Below are 19,047 nucleotides of genomic sequence, written 5' to 3' on the forward strand. Positions count from 1 at the left end.
CAGGCAGGACAAGCTCTGGAGAACATTGATATTCTGGAGGTCTCTGAGTAGAAGCATGAAGTTGTGTTCCAGGCCAGTTGAACACAGCAATCTGTTATGCTAAGGAGATACTTAGGCATCTAGTGACTGATCAGCACATCTCAGAATGGAGAGGCATCTCTAATAAGCATTATCTGCTCTGGAACATAAGGAACCATTATGTTCCTGTCCTGTGAGATGTTGGCTTTCATCACTATCCAGCAGTGGGTGAAAGTTCATGCTAAAATCAACAAGATACTGATGTAACATGGAGACAGTGTACAGCCTCCATAAAAATACCTTGCATCCATGCACAGATCTAACTGACTGCCAGCCATTAGGACTCCAAACGCAGATGAACAGCCACGATCCACTGTAATTTAGACTAATATATTTAAGCCATAAATGGATCAAATACAAGCTCCAGCTTTGTTTGGACTCATAACAGCCAGGAATTTTGGAGACCGTGATCCAGAACAGTGTGGGCCTGGACAATTATATAAGGTGTGCTGTACAAGATGGGATGGGTATATTAGGCTGTTAATTGTGGGGTCCCAGACCATACTTATAACAATGATTAACTAGTAAAAATGACATTATAACAGCTTGCTTAACTTTTTTCCTCTTTTCAGTGTCCATTTTCAGTCCTGAGTTGGGGGGAAAGGGAGCGGGTGGCACTAAGGGAATGCAGTGTGTTCCACCCTGAATGGAAACACACCAAAATCAATTAATCTAATCAATCAAAATCAATTAATTACTTAAGAGGCCCATAAACAAGAAATCCATGTGGAAATGAAGGGTTAAACACTGAGCAGGAGGTTGCTTCTGGTACCTCCTGGGAAGTGAGTGGTAAGTTATGGGAAAGAAGAGCTGGGAAACACAGACCCAAGGAATTGTGGGATAGTGCTGGCAGACTCTGCAGACCTGAGTCTGATGATCCAGACTTGAGCTGTATCCACACTGCAAAATGCCTGGGCTTTGACCTGTGTCACAGAAAGACTCAGGCTCTCACCCACTCTTATAGCAGGGTCCTCAGGTCTGAGTCCGATTGATTTCTGTGTGAACAGAAGGGGAACTTGGGCTTAAACCTGAGTCAGACCCAGGGCTCAGTGTGCTGTGTAGACATACCCTTGGTATCCATACAACTGGGATAGGTGAGGAAGAGTCGGTGCATGTCTTTATCACTTTTATAAACTTGTGCAAGAATAGAGCAGAGGAGGCAAAAGCATATATCTGTTTCTGGAACTTTCATTCCCAGTGCAGAGTTCCTCCTACACCACAGGAATTCTCTGCTGGACATTTATGGGCAGATTACAGCCCCAAGACTCTAACATAAAGTCACTAGAGAATCTAACCAAATCATTTTCTTGACCACACAACTCTGATTCAGTGAAACCTCACAACACCCATACCTATGAAGTAAGGTAGCATTCCCACTTTACAGATAAGGGTAAATGAGGCATAATGGCGTGTCCAAAATAACAAAGAAGTTTATCAAGGAGCTGAGAAAGTACTGCAGAGTTTTTTGATGTGGTTAAACTTGTTATCCGCTAAACCACAGGGTCCCTGGGAAATGCTTCATATCTAGGAGTTTAGTTATGCTGTCGGTAAAAAGAGATGACTTGTATTCACCCTCCTTTGCAAAGAGTTGTGCAATGATTAAAGAACTATTTAAGGGTCAAGAATAATTATTTGATCTATTTTACAGGAAGAAAATGGAGACACAGAAAGATTGAATCAGGAATCAACCTGATGTAGGGGGTTAGCCCTTAGCCAAGAGATCTGTGTTAAATTCCTGAGTTTGGCACTCATTTGCTGTATGCCTATGACCAACCCGCTTATTCTATATTAATTATTATGCAACACTCATCAGCTGCGCTCACTGAAAAAAGTAACAAAAAGTTAACTTTTTGTCACATATTTAACCAGATATAGAGCCAATTAAAATTGTTCACCTTCTTTGAACAATGTAATTGAAACTTTGCCTCCCCTGCCCCCGCCCCAAAAGGGAAAAATTTAACTATTTGGCCAGCTCTAATTATTCTCACCCTAACACTTGGGGGAGCAGGCACCCCTTCCTCATTCCTAGATTTATTTCCTAGAAGGGCTTTAGCACAAACACTGTTTCTAGAGAGAAACTGATTATAGTAGATGTAGTAGCACCTCCTGTCATTATGACATCATAATTAAAATTACTGGTTTTTAGTTATATGTGACTTTCTTAAAAAATGTACCTCAATTCATGCTCAAAATGTGATCTTTTCCTGAATATGATTTTTTTTTTTTAGATAAAATAGTTTTGTGTGCAAGGAGAATGAATTAGTCTGGAAGAGAGTGGTTTTGACACCTTTGATTTATAGACATTTGAAGATCAAATGTTGCACATACACAACATATTGCATTGCTAAACTCATGAAGGCCCCAATCCAACAAAGCACTTGAGGACATATTTAACTTTAAGCATCTGTTTAAATTATTTGCTGGTTTGGGACCCATGTGGATGGACCCATGTGCCTACCCATCCCTCTAAGCATGTATAGCTAATTTAGCTTCACAATTAACTGACTACTTTTATATAACCAGAGATTAGGCAAGTACTCCTGGGAACATCATACAGTGCACAAAAACTGAGGAAAGGGCCTCAGCTCTTCTTATAGGAGAGGACTTCCGTTCTGCACTCTTCAGCAGAATCACTAAAGTTATACCTGTACTGGCTGTTTTGGGGATTCAAGCCCAACTAAGATAAGTACACGCCAAATATTTTATATTCAATTAGTTTTAAAATGGAGTTTAAGTGAGCGGGGAGTGGGAAAAGGGCTGCAGATATGCTAAGATGCCGTAGGGTTGAAACAAGGGCTCCTGTGACCTTGTCGTTAGTTCAGCAGATGAAGCAAGGGAGATGGATTCTGGAATTTACATGCGTTCTTTCAAATTATTCAAAAATAAATGGTGTTTTGAAGTGCTGTGGAATTAATTTTTATCTGTTGATTTTTCTGCAACATATAAAGAGTGCATTTAAATTTATAATAGATGGGTTTTGAAAAATATGGACATTAGAGGGAAGAGATAGATACACAAAGTGTAAGGTTCAAATTAGCTGTATATTCTCCTTCTTTCTGTGTCTTTCATCTATTAACATTAATTTAATTGTGTTTTACTTGAAAATAGTAAGTAACTACAATGTTTTTTGCACATAACCAAAAAAAAAAAAAAAAACAGTTGAGGAAAATTATGTGTAGATTGAACAAGAGGCTATTACCCTGATTGTGTTGGACTGCTTTGTATCATTCCTTTGGTGAAAAGCAGTCTAGCCCTAAAGCTATCTTACCCTTCTACTGGGTGGCTCAAGAAAAGTGGAGTCTCCTGGCGGCAATGGAAAGCTATTGGAATGGCTTTCCTTACCCGCTCTGCTCTACAAATGATGCCATGCTTGAATACTCTTGAATCTGCTTCTTCACTCTTTCTTTCCTATGCATCTTGCACATTGATTCACATATGCTCTATTCGGTATTCTTTTCTGTTCTCATGTCTTCAAGAAACTGGCCAACTGATGAGTATGTGGTATTCAGATGTAGCCAATACTATTTGTTTATTTAGAAAAGAAAACAAACTGTCATACAAATTGGCTTCATCTAGGTATGCCGTTAACTAGTCTGTTTGAATGTTTTGGTTACTCTCACCCTCCTTATCTACCCTTCCTTCTCTTGTGTGTTGTTTCAGGTGAAATGTTAAAGTCTTTGGGGGCAGGGACTATGTCTTCCTGTGTGTGCAGCACTTAGCCAAACAGGCTTTAATCCTGGCTGGGGCTTTTGGGTGATACCACAATACAAATAATGACAATAATAAGTCTGTGGAATAAAAATTGTACAGAGTCAATTGAATTATAATGTTCTGATAATTTTGTATAATGATTTAGAACTGGGATTTAAAATACATATTAGCCCTTACAAATAAGTTGAATTATATCTTTCATGTAGCGTTATGAATAGTAGTGTGGTACAGATCGAGGGTTGCGAGGCACCCATTTTGCACCCTACCAGTGCAGGATTCTGGCCCTGAAATTGGTTCAGACTATAGACCTTGTTTGCAAAAGTGGGACGATTCCTGTTCCATGCTGAGCGTGTTTTTTATCCCCCTCACCTCCAGTGAGCTTTTTTTGAGGTTTCTCATGCAATCTTTAAATGAATTCCGTGTTCTCTCATAATTATTGCACTTTTATAAAAATCTCTATTCCCCTTTTAAATGTGCTACTTACAAATCACAAAGAAATCTGTCTAATTACTGTCTAAAATGCATGACTTAATACATAAAATATAAAAAATGGATGAGAAATATATATATATATAATACCCTGAATAAGTAATGTGATGTTCTGTTCCAAGCCAGGACAAAAAGCAACCAGAATCTGTTAGAAATATATTTATAAGGCTGAATGAGTAAATGAACTCTACAAAATGCTAAAATAGCCCTGTCATTTTCAGAGTAGCAGACAATTAAAATAAAATTAAACAAGAAACTTTGTTTGGGTGGTGTTTTATCTTATCTCCAAGTGCCAATAGCAGCCATATCTAATTTGAACCATACTATGAAGTTCTATATTTAATTCATCCTAAATGACAAAATGTCACTCATGATGGCATTGGAAGGTACCTAACAAAGAAACTGCATAACAGAGTCTTTTCTTGTGCTGTTCCCAGCCTTTGTGCATCACTGAATGCAGAACAAGATAAATTCTAGAAGTAAGCACCTGAATTTACAGCTCCAAAGACCCAGTGTTCAAGCAGTCATTTAGATTTCTATACAGTCTGTTTGCTCAACCCTGCAGGCTTTGAAGTTCATCCATGCTCAGCTAGAAAGCTGCATGTATGCCATTTTAAATTGCTTCTTAAACACCCACCAACACTCGTAAATACTCTTTATGATATCCATTGTAGCAAGTTAAAACTAAATAAGATAAATGACAATACTGAACTGTTTTCTTTTGTTTAGTGTGGGAGAACGAAAAATTCCCATCAAACATATTGTTGTTATTGCTTCTTGTCTGGTATAGTGTATGCATTTTAGGAAGAGCTATTTTTCTTATTAACTCTCCATTTAAATCATGTAACCCATATTTTTACTCAAGATAAGATTCAAATTCAAACGTGGAGTCCTTAGATGGAAAAAAGCATGCTAATTTGTATTGGTTGTGATGTTACTTTATTCGTTTTTGAAAGCGACTGGGATCTGAAGTATTTTCTGTTCAGTTTAATATAGTATCTACATGTAAAGTATGCAAAACATTTAAATATATCTAGCCGAATGCAATCTTCACAGTTTTTAAAATCCAAAGCAGTTTGAAGAGTTCAATCTTTTTAATGTGTTATTCATAAACTAGGCTAGTTTTGCTTTTTAATATAGTCCCTTTGATTTTTCAAAATAGTTATCAAGTTAAGGAAGCAAACATTTAGGTATATTTAGTTTTATCTGGAAGATAAATTAAGGCACGATAAAAAGCAACAAAGAGTCCTATGGCACCTTATAGACTAACAGACGTATTGGAGCATAAGCTTTCATGGGTGAATACCCACTTCATCAGATGCATGTCTGCCATGCGTCTGACGAAGTAGGTATTCACCCACGAAAGCTTATGTTCCAATATGTCTGTTAGTCTATAAGGTGCCACAGGACTCCTTGTTGCTTTTTACAGATCCAGACTAACATGGCTACCCCTCTGATATTTAAGGCACTATAGTTATTATCAGTTCTCATTAAGCTATAAAGTTTAATTAAAATTAAAGAAGCATGTGTTTGAAAAAAACATGTAATTGCAGTGAACATCACAACATCAAACATTTTTTAAAAAAATTATTCAGTGAGGTCTGATCTACACTAGGAAATTAGGTTGGTGTAACTACATCGCTCAGGGGTGTGAAAAATCCATTCCATTGAGGAATGTGTTATATCAACCTAATCCCCCCATGTAGACAGCATTAGATTGACTGGAGAATTCTCCCATTGACCTAGCTACCATCTACCTAGCACCTCTTGGGGAGGTGGAGTACCTACCAATGGAAGAAACCCTCCCATTGTCCTGGGTAGCGTCTTATCTGAAGCACTGCAGTGTTTTAAGTGTAAACAAGTCCTTAGTACTCTGTGTTTTAATATCTGTACTCACTGAACTTAATCATATCAAATCTGTATCTCAAGCTTTGCTATACTATTACAAGCCATACCTTGAAAGTGTTGTGTTGGACTTTCTCTTCACCTCTATCCCCTTACGACACTTTTGGTCTAAGTCCTCTTTGAAATGAGATTAGATCAAAGTACACTAACAAACTGTTAATGCATGTCAGCAGGATCCACATGTATAGTAAGTGTATGCCAGGCTGATGTGGGGTAGATTCATACCCTAGCTTGCCAAGAACTAAATGTTCATGTAGACAAGACCTAAGTCAGTGAAATCTCACCCCGTCCTTGCTCAGATGACACTTTTACTGAAGTCAATGGGAGGCTTCCTGGGCAAGAACTGAGGTCTTGCATGTAAGGATCCATACTTACTAATCCCTTTGCAGAATCAGAATCAGACAAGGCTACAGGATTTAGCTTTGGATATATTTTCTTCATGTAAAAGGCTCATTTTGCTCAGATGCTCCATCATTTTTTTCACCATACTTTCCCCATCAAACCTACACAGAAATATTACAAATGTGCATTTTCTTTGAAAGCTAAAATATAATTTTATAAACTAAATAACTTTATAAAAAAGAAAACTATAAAAGGCAGTGGCTTTAAGAAAAAGTTGGACAAATTTGTTCAGTTTAAATTTTAAAAAAAGACCATCCCTGAAAAATTCAAATGACCTAAAGCTATTTATTAAAGGCATGAAAAAAGTTATATTACATTTTTTTAATAACATTTTATTTCTTGTGTTGCTGGACTTCCTTTTTCTGTCTAGTGTGAGAATCCAAAAACTGGAAAAGGGTGCTTGGCATGGAGGGACACCACAGCTGATATTACTTTAGTTAAAGCAAGCCTTGTCTGGAGGAAGATTATTTGCCAGAGGAGACTATGAATATTGTAGCCCTCTCTGAGTATTTTATGAGAGTGCCTTTGGCTAAAATCCACCTTAAGTGGAAGGAATTTGATGTTATGGTAGTGGATATCAGAAATTTGATTTCTGCAGATATTTTGATTAGGAATTATATTAAAGCTATGTTCAGTCAAGTTAGTATTATAACCCAGTCACAGGAGAAGTATGAATGTATTCCCTATGCCTTCTCTGTACCAATGTGGAGAATAGTACAAGGAAGGAAATGTTCCTAAGCTTGTGTCTGTTAAGGGTAATGACTTGCCAATTGAGGAAGTTATCCCACTCTCCAAACAGTTGTCTCTAAACAGCCATGCATGCTGGGACCAGGGAGAGGATTTCTCCAATTGTTTAGTGCCTGCTGAGGGAAAATGCATATCCAGTCTTTTGTCTGTTGAGAAAATCAGACAAGAAAAGTGTAAGCAAACAGAAGGTGCCTCTCAGCTTATGCTGGTTGAGGATTTGTCAGTTGTCCCAGAGTTGGTTGTGGACTTAAGTGAAACCCAGAAAGAGTCTGTTGCTGCTCAGGAAAATATTTCATTAAAGCAAGCCCCATATGAACAGGGTAAGGGCAGAATTTCTGTGAAAGATGAATTGTTGCTTAGAGAAGCCCCTGAAGGGAAAAAGCAGCCTCATGTTAGGTTTTGCAAGCAGTTTGCTGCATCTGAGGGGCGTGGAAATGATTTTATTGAGTTACCTCAGGGCTTGTCTACACCACGCAGCTTTTAGCGACAAGTCTGTGTCAACACAGCCTTGTCGCTAAAAGTCAGCGTGTATAAGCGCTCTCTGTCGGTACTTTGTCAGCACTTTTGACGACAAAATACTTCCAGCCCTGTGAGCAGCATTAGCTTTGTTGGAAGGAGAGTGCTCCTGCCGACAAAGCCGCGTTCACACTGTCACTTGCATCAGCAAACCTTTTGTCTTTCACAGGGGGGCTTTTTTAAGTACCCGTGAAAGACAAAAGTTTTGTCGACAACTTCGCAGTGTAGACATACCCTCAGAATGAATCACTCTCTGTGGAAAGAAGTGGTTTATTTGGTGAGAGAATTGTTTCAGTTTCTAATTGCCAAAGTCTTGCAGATGTATATGGATCCACTGACCTTGCTTTGGAAAGCTCCAGTGTAGATAGCATAGAGGAGGCTTCAGCTGGAGAGAGAATTGTTAGAGAGTTTGAACAGCCCTATAAGCAAGTGGCTTTGTTTGGCCAGCATTTGGGGAGACAATGTTGTTGGAAGAGGAATGTCTCTGTTAAGTCTTTAAATTAACAGTTTGTGTCTCAAGTTCAGAGGGGAGGCTGGGTAGCTGAATCCGCAGAGCAGAACAGCTGTGTAGTTGATCTCTCAAGAATAGAGGGCTTGGCCGGCAAACTCTCACCCCTATACATGGATATGTCCTATAGCCTCTTAGTGGATTTGAGTACGTTTGATTCCATGTGGAAGCAGAGATTAAGGACATCATAACAGTGGTTCAGATATGCTAGTGAAAATTGGTGGTATCTCTTTAAGACAGAATCAAGACTTGGAATTGGCAATAGTTGAAAATTTGAAAACAAGCAAGTAATCTAGACTCTGTCTATGCAGATTACCTATCTGATGGAGGAGGGAGGGGAGAGAAGATTTCCCCAATGCTTTTAGCATAAAGGACACCTTTGGCCAGCTAATAAATTCTGTTATACAAGCTAGATCAGGAAAGGGAAAAAGAAAAGGACCCAACCCAGCAAATGACCCAGGTTAACCCTAAAACACCAAAACCCCAGGATGTGATTAAACTAAAAGCCTAAGATAAAGGAAATCCTGAGTTAGAGGAAAAGCTAGAAGCTAAATATGTACAAAACTTCAGAAAGGATATTGAGCAATCTGACCTCAGAGACTATCTGAACAGAAGGCGTGGTATGACAAGGATACTCGTAAATGCCCATTTGTGACAGATTTGATGTTGATATTAATGCTCATGTTAACCCTTGTTGTAAATTTGTTGCTAATAACAAGAACTGTAAAAATGTACAATACGTATGATCTTTTGGAAAAATCCCTTGAACATGTTAGGAGTGGTACATGAGAACACACTTTGTGCTAGAAACCTTTATGGTTATGCTGTTTCATTACATGAGAACATACTTTATGTTAGAAAGCCTTATGATATTGATATTTCTCAGCTTGTGCCTGTAAACAATCTTAGAACTTTTCACAGCAGAAAAGCCATTACAACCCTGATTTGCTGTATGAAAAGGAAAACTGAGGCACACCACCACATTGCTTTCATAGCTAAATGCCAAGACACCTACACTATGAAGAACATTAATATCTACATTGAGATGATGTTGAATAGGTTCCAAACATTTTCCAGAGCTTGTGTGGCTATATTAGCTATTTTCATTAGCTCCTGGCAAGATCACATAAAACATGCAGGGATTATGCTGCAAGAGCAGATCCAATCCACTATTGGTCTAACCAAATATTACCATGGGTTTGTAAAGAGATTCAATATCGTTGTTACTTCCATAATAGACCTGACAAAGAAAAAGCCTGTTTTAGTCAAACATGATTTTGATGAACCATTTCTGCCCATGTCCAGCACATTTTGGAGCTGCCTGCTGACCTACGTTTCCCGAGGCATGAAAGCAGGGAAATGGGAATATTTTTGTTTGGGTTGAGGAGCCAGGGTTCCCTCTCTGCAGCTGACATACTTGTTGGCATCTTCCCTTGCTTCAGGGACACAGCTCCTGAAGCCTGAATGCTACTGCTGACTGAAACTGTTCATGTTCCCTTGGCTTCTTTCTAAAGACTGCCACTTGCATCCTTCATATTTCCTGTTAGTTCATTTGGATCTCTTCCTTGTCAACTCCATTCCCTTCAAGGCTTACTACTATCTTTCCATGACTTTGCACAATCTCTCACAATTTTAATTGTGGGTATGGGTTAACTTCAGCAGGCCCCAGATATGCTGGAACCAGCCTGCCCTATGATAGCCTCAACACAGATAGACATCTGTACCTATAACTTAACTTTGTAGTGTAGACATGGCCTAAGTCGACTTTATGTAAGTCAACATCGAGCCTCTAATTTAAGCAAGTCAATCTTGCGCGTCCACACTACGCTCATTGTATTGGCAGAGTGCATCCTCACTAGCAGGACTTGCATCGATGCACGGAGCACTGCACTGTGGGTAGCTATCCTGCAGTGCTGGTAGCCAAGTGGAATTTTGGGCTGGCCTTGCAGTGCCTTATGGTACCAAAACATTTTCATGGGTGGGTATGGGAACATGGTGTTAGACTCCCATGATGCACTTACCTCCCTCCCTCCCTCCCTGAAATCAATGGCAAACAAACCAAGCCTTTTTTGTGCCTTTTTTCGTAAGCCTGGGTTACCCATGCGGACACCATAGCATGATAAGCATGGACCCCACTCAGCTGTACACTGTTGTTGTGAGCTTTACAAACACCTCACACCTTATCCAGCAGTATTTACACAGCCGAAACAAGAGCTGCCACATAGAACAATGTGATGCCACACAAGCAGCCCTGCTGGAAGACATAGAGCGGCGCAATTCGTAGTAGCTGGCAACAGTCACGCATCACCTTCACACGGTTGAGTGCCGTTTTTGAGCCTGGGAAACAAGCACTGACTGGTGGGACTGCATCCTTATACAGCTATGGGATGATGAGCAGTGGCTGCACAACTTTCAAATGCATAAGGCCACTTCCCAGGAACTGTGTGAAGAGCTTTCCCGAACCCTGTAGCGCAGCAATACTAAAATGAGAGCTGCTCTGACAGTGGAGAAGCGAGTGGCAATAGCATCTGCATCTAGCAGACTGCTGTGACGGGTTGGATCACAGAAACCCCCTTGGGAGCTGCCACCCAATGTGCAAAGACTACCCCTGCTTCTGTTTTCCCTGCCAGCTTAGGACTCCAGCACCCCGTCTCGCTGAGTCAGACACTCCTGTCTGGCTCCAACACAGAACAAGGGTCCGAATCAGTTGTCCTAAAGCTGCAAGTTTACCTGAAAACCAGCTCACAGGAGTGTGCTTGTCTTTAGCACTCAGATGCCCAACTCCCAATGGGGTCTAAACCCAGATAAATCCGTTTTACCCTGCATAAAGCTTATGCAAGGCAAACTCATAAATTGTTCGCCCTCTATAACACTGATAGAGAGATATGCACAGCTGTTTGCTCCCCCAGGTATTAATACATACTCTGAGTAAATTACTAAATAAAAAGTGATTTTATTAAATACAGACAGTAGGATTTAAGTGGTTCAAAGTAGTAACAGACAGAACAAAGTAAGTCACAAGCAAAATAAAATAAAATGCGCAAATCTATGCCTAATCAAACTAAATACAGATAAGTTCCTCACCAGTTCCAGAATGCTCCCTTTTACAGGCTACTCTCCCTTTAGCCTGGGTCCAGCAATCTCTCACAACCCCTGTAGTCTGTCTTTTGTTTCAGTTACTTTCAAGTATCCTGGGGGGGTGGAGAGGCTCCTTCTTTAGCCAGCTGAAGACAAAATGGAGGGGTCTCCCCCAGGTATAAATAGGCTCTCTTTTGTGGGAGGAGACCCCCCTCCTCCCTCCTATGCAAAGTCCAGCTCCAAGATGGAGTTTTGGAGACACCTGGGCAAGTCACATGCCCCTGCATGACTCAGTCTTTACAGGCCGACGCCATTGTCCACATGGTATCTTGCATGTCTCCAGGAAGACTTCTTATGTGGATTGGAGCATTCCAAGATGCATTGTTCCCCAAGTGTTTCCTGATCAGGTACTTAACCTGGCGAATTCCTTCCTAATGAAGCTGACCAAATGCCTCCCAAAGCTTACTTAGAAACCAAGCAAGCATACAGCCCATATTCTTAACCTCAAGTAGAAAATGATATATATATGTACAAATAGGATGAATAGATATAGTAGACCATAACCTTTACGGGGATATGTTACCTGGCACAGGCAGCACAAAACATTTTCCAGTTATGTCATACATACATTTATAAGCACCCCCTCCCCATAAAGCCTTATGGGGAACACCGTCACACCCTCCCCCTGAACTTACTGCCAGAGACTTGGACACTGTCCATGGCGGAGGCAGTACCTGGAAAATTTCTGTTTGTTTTTGGTCACACTCCCTTTCAGTACCTTGAAACCATATGATGTTACTTCTAGGGGTTCTAGCCCGTTTTGGGGTTCCTGGTCCCCAGATGCTTGCAAACAGGTAGGGATGTAGTATTGCTAACAGAATGCAGGCAGCAATATCCGTTAAAGTGGAGGTGTCTTGGCATCTAGCCACCAATACCATGAGGCAGTGTGCCTCAGTTTTCCCTTCTACACAGCAGCAGGGGCCTGGTAGGCTTTTGCTGCTTTTTACAGGTATGGGCTGTAAAGTAACATGCTGGTGGGGCTGTCTTGTTACCATCCCCAGCATGTATAACAGCTTCTTCCACAAATTAGGTATGTTCCACATCTTTAAAGGGTTTACCACTAGTGTGAATTTTTTTATTTTCTCCCATAGGTGAATTAGCAAAAGACACAAGGGTAACAGCAAATCTACGGTGGACAGGCTTCGTTCACTCAATTTGACTTGTTTAGCCCCTATTGCATTTTCCCAGCTCTCTGTGCTCTCTGGTCGACACTTTGATGCAGATTCTTCTGCCTCTTTGGGGAAGACCTCTAGTTCGGGCATGTGCTTGGGTCTTTGGCCAGGAAAGGGTGTACTACGACCATGCTTGCCCTCGGCCCCTCCCTCTGGAGTTTCTTTGGGCTGGGCCCCACTCCCTTGTGAAGTTCCTCCCATGCAGAGATTTCCCCCCCCTGTCTTGGAGAGAGAGTTTTATCTCTTGCAAGTGTAGCAAGAACAACATCTTTCCCTGGGGTGCTCTGGACCCCTTTGGGCACCCCACTTTCTGTTTCCAAGGGGTCAGCTGGATGGACCCCCTCATCCCGGAGACCTGACCCCCAGGTTTCCCTTAAAACCTGATCCACAGGAGAGGGGACTGGCCTTTTGAATGCAGACTTTTCACCCTCCTCCTGGGAAAGCCCCTCCCTACCAGAGGTGGGTGGACTTTCTGGCCCCCCCTGACCTTCCATTTGGGCTTTCCTCTTTGGGCTCCCCTCTGGGTCCGACACTCTTGTGTCCCCCAAAAGGGAATGTGATCCTGCCCCAGCTGTGGACTCGCAGCTACCAGCCACGACCGACCTCTTACTGGCCAGCAAAATCCCCCCCCTTTCACTCGGGTTGGGCTGGCACCCAGCTACAGAGTCCTTGGGGCCTGTTCCCACCGCAGCGGTCCCCAGGACCCCAACTTCCACCTGTGGGACACACGCCTCTGTGCACCCCAGGGCAGGCCCGGCCCCCTGCTGACCTGCAACTTTCTGGCAGTCAGCAGCTGTGGTGGCCTCCTTGCTACAAGGTGGTACATCCCCCTCCCCCGGGGAGATGGCTACGGGACAGGAGCTAGCTTTATTCAGCTCCTCCCTCTTGAACTTCCCTGGAGCCCCAGGGCTATAGGAACTGGCTACAACCAGCCCTGCCCCCGAAGCTACATCCTTTACTGCTGCAGAGGAATCTAAGAGACACTCTCCTATTCCCCCAGCAGTTCCTGTGACTTCACCCCCCCCTCTGGGGCTTTTAGCACAAGATTCCTTCTCACTGCTAACCAACCCTGGGACAGATTCTGCCACACTAAAGAAATCATTCCCCAGTAGAAACGGTGCAAAATTGTGTGCCACCGTTGCAACAGTCAGCTCCGCCTGCAAATCCTGAGTTTGCATGTGTACTTTAGCTAAAGGTGCAAGGACTTTGTAACCCCCTACCAGCTCTAATTCTGCCATTTTACCTGGCAACAAATCCTTTTCCTGGATCAGGTCCCTCCTGACCACAGAAATCTCAGCACCCGTGTCCCTTAATCCAAGAAGCATTTGACCATTTAATTTAACAGCATGCATATGTTCATTGCTTGGTTGTGCGGAAGCAAGCTTTACAAATCCTGTGTGGAAAGAGGCCACAGCCTGGCCCTGAGAAGCCACAGCTTCATGTGTTACTTGTTGCCTGTTTCCACTCAGCAAGGGACACTTATTCCTCAGGTGCTCAGTGGACTTACAATGATAGCACCTCTTGGGCTCCTCTCCTTGCACAGGAAATTTGGGACGAGTACCAGGGGAATGGGGAGGTGACCGCCCAGCCTCCTTTTTCCCAGACCCAGGGGTAAAACGGTGATTCTGCTTTCCCCCAACCTTATACCCCTCCACCAGTGGTTTATGTTTGATTGCAGCTTGTGCTTGCTCATAAGAGTCAGCATACTCAGCTAATTCACCCACTGCATTTACCTTTTTGTCCCACAAATACTGTTTTACCTCATCACTGCACATATTCAGGAAGTGTTCCTGAGTAACCAGATCACACATCCCTTCAAAGCTGGTAATGCCTCTCCCCCGCACCCATTTATCTACCAAATCTCTCATTTCATTGGCATAAGCCACATTGCTTAATCCAGATCCCCTCTTAAGGCTCCTGAATTTAACCCTGTAGGTTTCAGGCGTAACCTGAAACTGTTTCAAAACCAGTTCTTTAAATTTACCATAGTTTGAAGCATCATCAATGGGCATCTTATTGAATATGTCCAGAGCTCTGCCAGACAATTTTGCTATCAATGTGGTCATCTTCTGATCTTCAGGGATGGCATGGAGGGTGCACAGTCTCTCAAAGGTGATGAAATATTCGGCGATATCGCTGGACTCGTCATACTGTGGACATAGTCGCTCCCATTTGTGGATTTTTGGGGAAGTGGAGCCAGCAGGGGGAGGGTTTTGTCTCCTCGACTCCATAACAGTCAGTTCGTGTTTCTGGGCCTCCCTCTGGGCCTCCATAGCCCTCTCCTGGGCAGCTGCCTCTGCCTCTGCCCTCGCTGCCTCCAGCTCCATAGCCCTCTTGTGGGCAGCTTTCTCTGCCTCCGCTCTCGCTGCCTCTGCCTCCGTAGCTCTCTTGTGGGCAGCCTCTTCCCTTGCATGTTCTGCCTCCGCTCTCGCTGCCGCCCTCGCTGCCTCCGCCTCCATAGCTCTCTTGTGGGCAGCCTCTTCCCTTGCATGTTCTGCCTCCCTGGCACTAATTTCTAATTGTCTTAGTTCCAACTGTCTCTTATGTTCATTTTCTTTCTCTTTTGCTACCAGCCTGGCCAGCTTTAGTTTATTAGCAGCGTCACTAGTACTCATTGTCCTGCTTTCTTGTGCTGGGCTACCATCCCTCTGCAGTTCACTGAAACTGAGATCATTAGTACTCATTGTCCTGCTTTCTTGGGCTGGGCCACAACCCCTCTGCAGTTCACTGAAACTGAGATGCACTTAGCTCAGGGGATTCTTAGTTAACCAAGACTTTCACAGTGCCCAGCGTTCAGCTTTTCTGGGCAATTTGTACCCTGTGCAGTTTTAGTTTCTTCTGATCTTCCGTCTTACTTATTTTGCTTCCTTTTCTGTCCCTACTTCCCTTTCCCGAAATAAGCAAACAGAAAATAACAAACCAGAAACTACTTTGTCTGTTCTCCAGCCACCACACTTAAAACTCACTTAAAATCACTACCAGTATCTCAAAGCAATCAGCTGTGCACAGACCCTGCTCGACTACGCCACTGTGACGGGTTGGATCACAGAAACCCCCTTGGGAGCTGCCACCCAATGTGCAAAGACTACCCCTGCTTCTGTTTTCCCTGCCAGCTTAGGACTCCAGCACCCCGTCTCGCTGAGTCAGACACTCCTGTCTGGCTCCAACACAGAACAAGGGTCCGAATCAGTTGTCCTAAAGCTGCAAGTTTACCTGAAAACCAGCTCACAGGAGTGTGCTTGTCTTTAGCACTCAGATGCCCAACTCCCAATGGGGTCTAAACCCAGATAAATCCGTTTTACCCTGCATAAAGCTTATGCAAGGCAAACTCATAAATTGTTCGCCCTCTATAACACTGATAGAGAGATATGCACAGCTGTTTGCTCCCCCAGGTATTAATACATACTCTGAGTAAATTACTAAATAAAAAGTGATTTTATTAAATACAGACAGTAGGATTTAAGTGGTTCAAAGTAGTAACAGACAGAACAAAGTAAGTCACAAGCAAAATAAAATAAAATGCGCAAATCTATGCCTAATCAAACTAAATACAGATAAGTTCCTCACCAGTTCCAGAATGCTCCCTTTTACAGGCTACTCTCCCTTTAGCCTGGGTCCAGCAATCTCTCACAACCCCTGTAGTCTGTCTTTTGTTTCAGTTACTTTCAAGTATCCTGGGGGGGGTGGAGAGGCTCCTTCTTTAGCCAGCTGAAGACAAAATGGAGGGGTCTCCCCCAGGTATAAATAGGCTCTCTTTTGTGGGAGGAGACCCCCCTCCTCCCTCCTATGCAAAGTCCAGCTCCAAGATGGAGTTTTGGAGACACCTGGGCAAGTCACATGCCCCTGCATGACTCAGTCTTTACAGGCCGACGCCATTGTCCACATGGTATCTTGCATGTCTCCAGGAAGACTTCTTATGTGGATTGGAGCATTCCAAGATGCATTGTTCCCCAAGTGTTTCCTGATCAGGTACTTAACCTGGCGAATTCCTTCCTAATGAAGCTGACCAAATGCCTCCCAAAGCTTACTTAGAAACCAAGCAAGCATACAGCCCATATTCTTAACCTCAAGTAGAAAATGATATATATATGTACAAATAGGATGAATAGATATAGTAGACCATAACCTTTACGGGGATATGTTACCTGGCACAGGCAGCACAAAACATTTTCCAGTTATGTCATACATACATTTATAAGCACCCCCTCCCCATAAAGCCTTATGGGGAACACCGTCACAACTGCATCGCAATTTGAAGTGGGTAAATCTACATGGGATCTGTTGTGATCCAAGTTTGCAGGTGTGACACTCTGTATCTTGGGAGAACACCCTGCACCACTATATTCATCCAATGTGTGGTATCCAATGTAAAGTTTGTCATGTCAGGTGTCTTGGGAAGGCTCATGATGCACTGAGCATTGTTGTTATAGTAATGATATGTTATAGGTTGTAATTTCATCTATATAGCAATGAGGCTGAAAATGTGTCCTCATGGCTTAAAACAAGCCCAGGCAAAACTCTCCAGGAACAGAGGGGCAGTTCACACCTCATCAGGGCATGTATGGGACAAGCCGAGCCCAGCCTCACAGGAATAAAGGGCACTGGCCTAGGCAGCAACAAAGGATCTGTTGGACTCTCGAGTGAGTCACCCCCCTTCCCTTGGTCAGTGTGGGACTACGATGAGGAAATGCTCACCTGACCCTCAAGGGGGGGGGGGGCAAAGCCAAGGGGGAAGAAAGAACATGATAAAAGGGAGAGATGTTTGCCAGGCGCTACAGACACCACCACGAAGCAACTGAAGCGCTGATCAAAGCAACCAGCCAGTCTGTGGTGAGAAGCATCTAAGTTTGTAAGGGTACTGAAAGTGTTAAGATCAGCTTAGAATGTGTTTTGCTTTTATTTCATTTGACTAAATCTGACTTGTTGTGCTTTGACTTGTAATCACTTAAAATCTATCTTTTGTAGTAAATAAATTTGTTTGTTTAGTCTACCTGAAGCAGTGCATTTGGTTTGAAGCGTGTCAGAGACTCCCCTTGGGATAACAAGCCTGGTACATACCAATTTCTTTGCTAAACTGATGAACTCATATAAGCTTGCAGCATCCAGCAGGCATAACTGGACACTGCAAGACGGAGGTTCCTAGGGTTGTGTCTGGGATTGGAGATATTGGCTGTGTCATTCGGTTGCACAATCCAAGCAGCAGCTGGGAGCAGCTTTCATGTTAGAGGCTGTGCATGAACAGCCCAGGAGTGGGGGTTCTCACAGCAGAGCAGGGTAAGGCTGGCTCCCAGAGTCGAGGATTGGAGTGACCTAGCAGCTCACCAGTCCAGATAACACCAGGGGAATGTCACAGCAGGGCCATTAACAGACTTCTGCTAAGAAGGGTAGTGACTCTGGGCAACGTGCAGGACATAGTGGATGGTTTTGCCGTGATTGGGGTTCTCTCTAGGAAGCTTTCATGGAAGTACTCTGCAATCTTTTGCAGGTTTATGGGAAGATCTGCCTTATTTCATCCACCACAGTAGAACACTTTCCCGCACCACTCCGGTTTAACTCTGCTGGCATTACAGCACACAGCATTGCAGCATAAGGACCAGGTCTGTACCCAGACACTTGCAGCATCTGCGCCCTTGTAGGATTCCCAGGCCATCCCCATGCACACAAACGGTCTTTTTTGGAGACCACCCTCTGTGTATCAGGAGTGGCCACTGATACCCACTACACCTACTTTTTTGTTCAGATTAAACATTAAAAATAATAGCATGTAACCCCTACAGTTTGATTGGAAATGTGTACTCACCAGAGGTGCCTATCCCGGCATCATGCTTCACTGCCAGCTGGTCCTGTGAAGGGATAGGCTCCAGGGTTAAAAACAGTTCTTGGCTGTCAGGGAGAATGGATTCTCCCCTTGCCAGCCTCACATTCTCCTCCTCCTCAACAGTGTCCTCCTTGTTGTTGCTCGAAGTCGCCCAGGGCTCCTCAGAGGAATCCACAGAGCGTTTTGGGGTAGTGGTGGGGTCACCGCCAAGAATCGCATGCAGCCCCTCATAAAAGCAGCATGTGTGTGGGGCAGAACCAGAACAACTCTTTGCCTCCCTGGTCTTCTGGTATGCTTGCTGAAGCTCCTTTATTTTCATGTGCAACTAGTTGCTGCATGTCCCTGGTTTAGCTCTTCTCACCCATGCTCTGCATGACATTGGCATAGGTGTCAGCATTTCTTCTGCTGGATCAGAGCTCTGCCTGCACAGACTCTTCTCCCTACACAGCAATAACATCCACCACCTCCTGTGTACTCCATGCTGGAGCACTTTTGTGGCCTTGAGTCTCCATGATCAGCTGTTCTGATGAGCTCTCCACGCTGATCAAACAGGAAATTAAAAT

This window comes from Emys orbicularis, chromosome 5 (assembly GCF_028017835.1).
Source record: "Emys orbicularis isolate rEmyOrb1 chromosome 5, rEmyOrb1.hap1, whole genome shotgun sequence".
Classification (NCBI taxonomy): Eukaryota; Metazoa; Chordata; order Testudines; family Emydidae; genus Emys; species Emys orbicularis.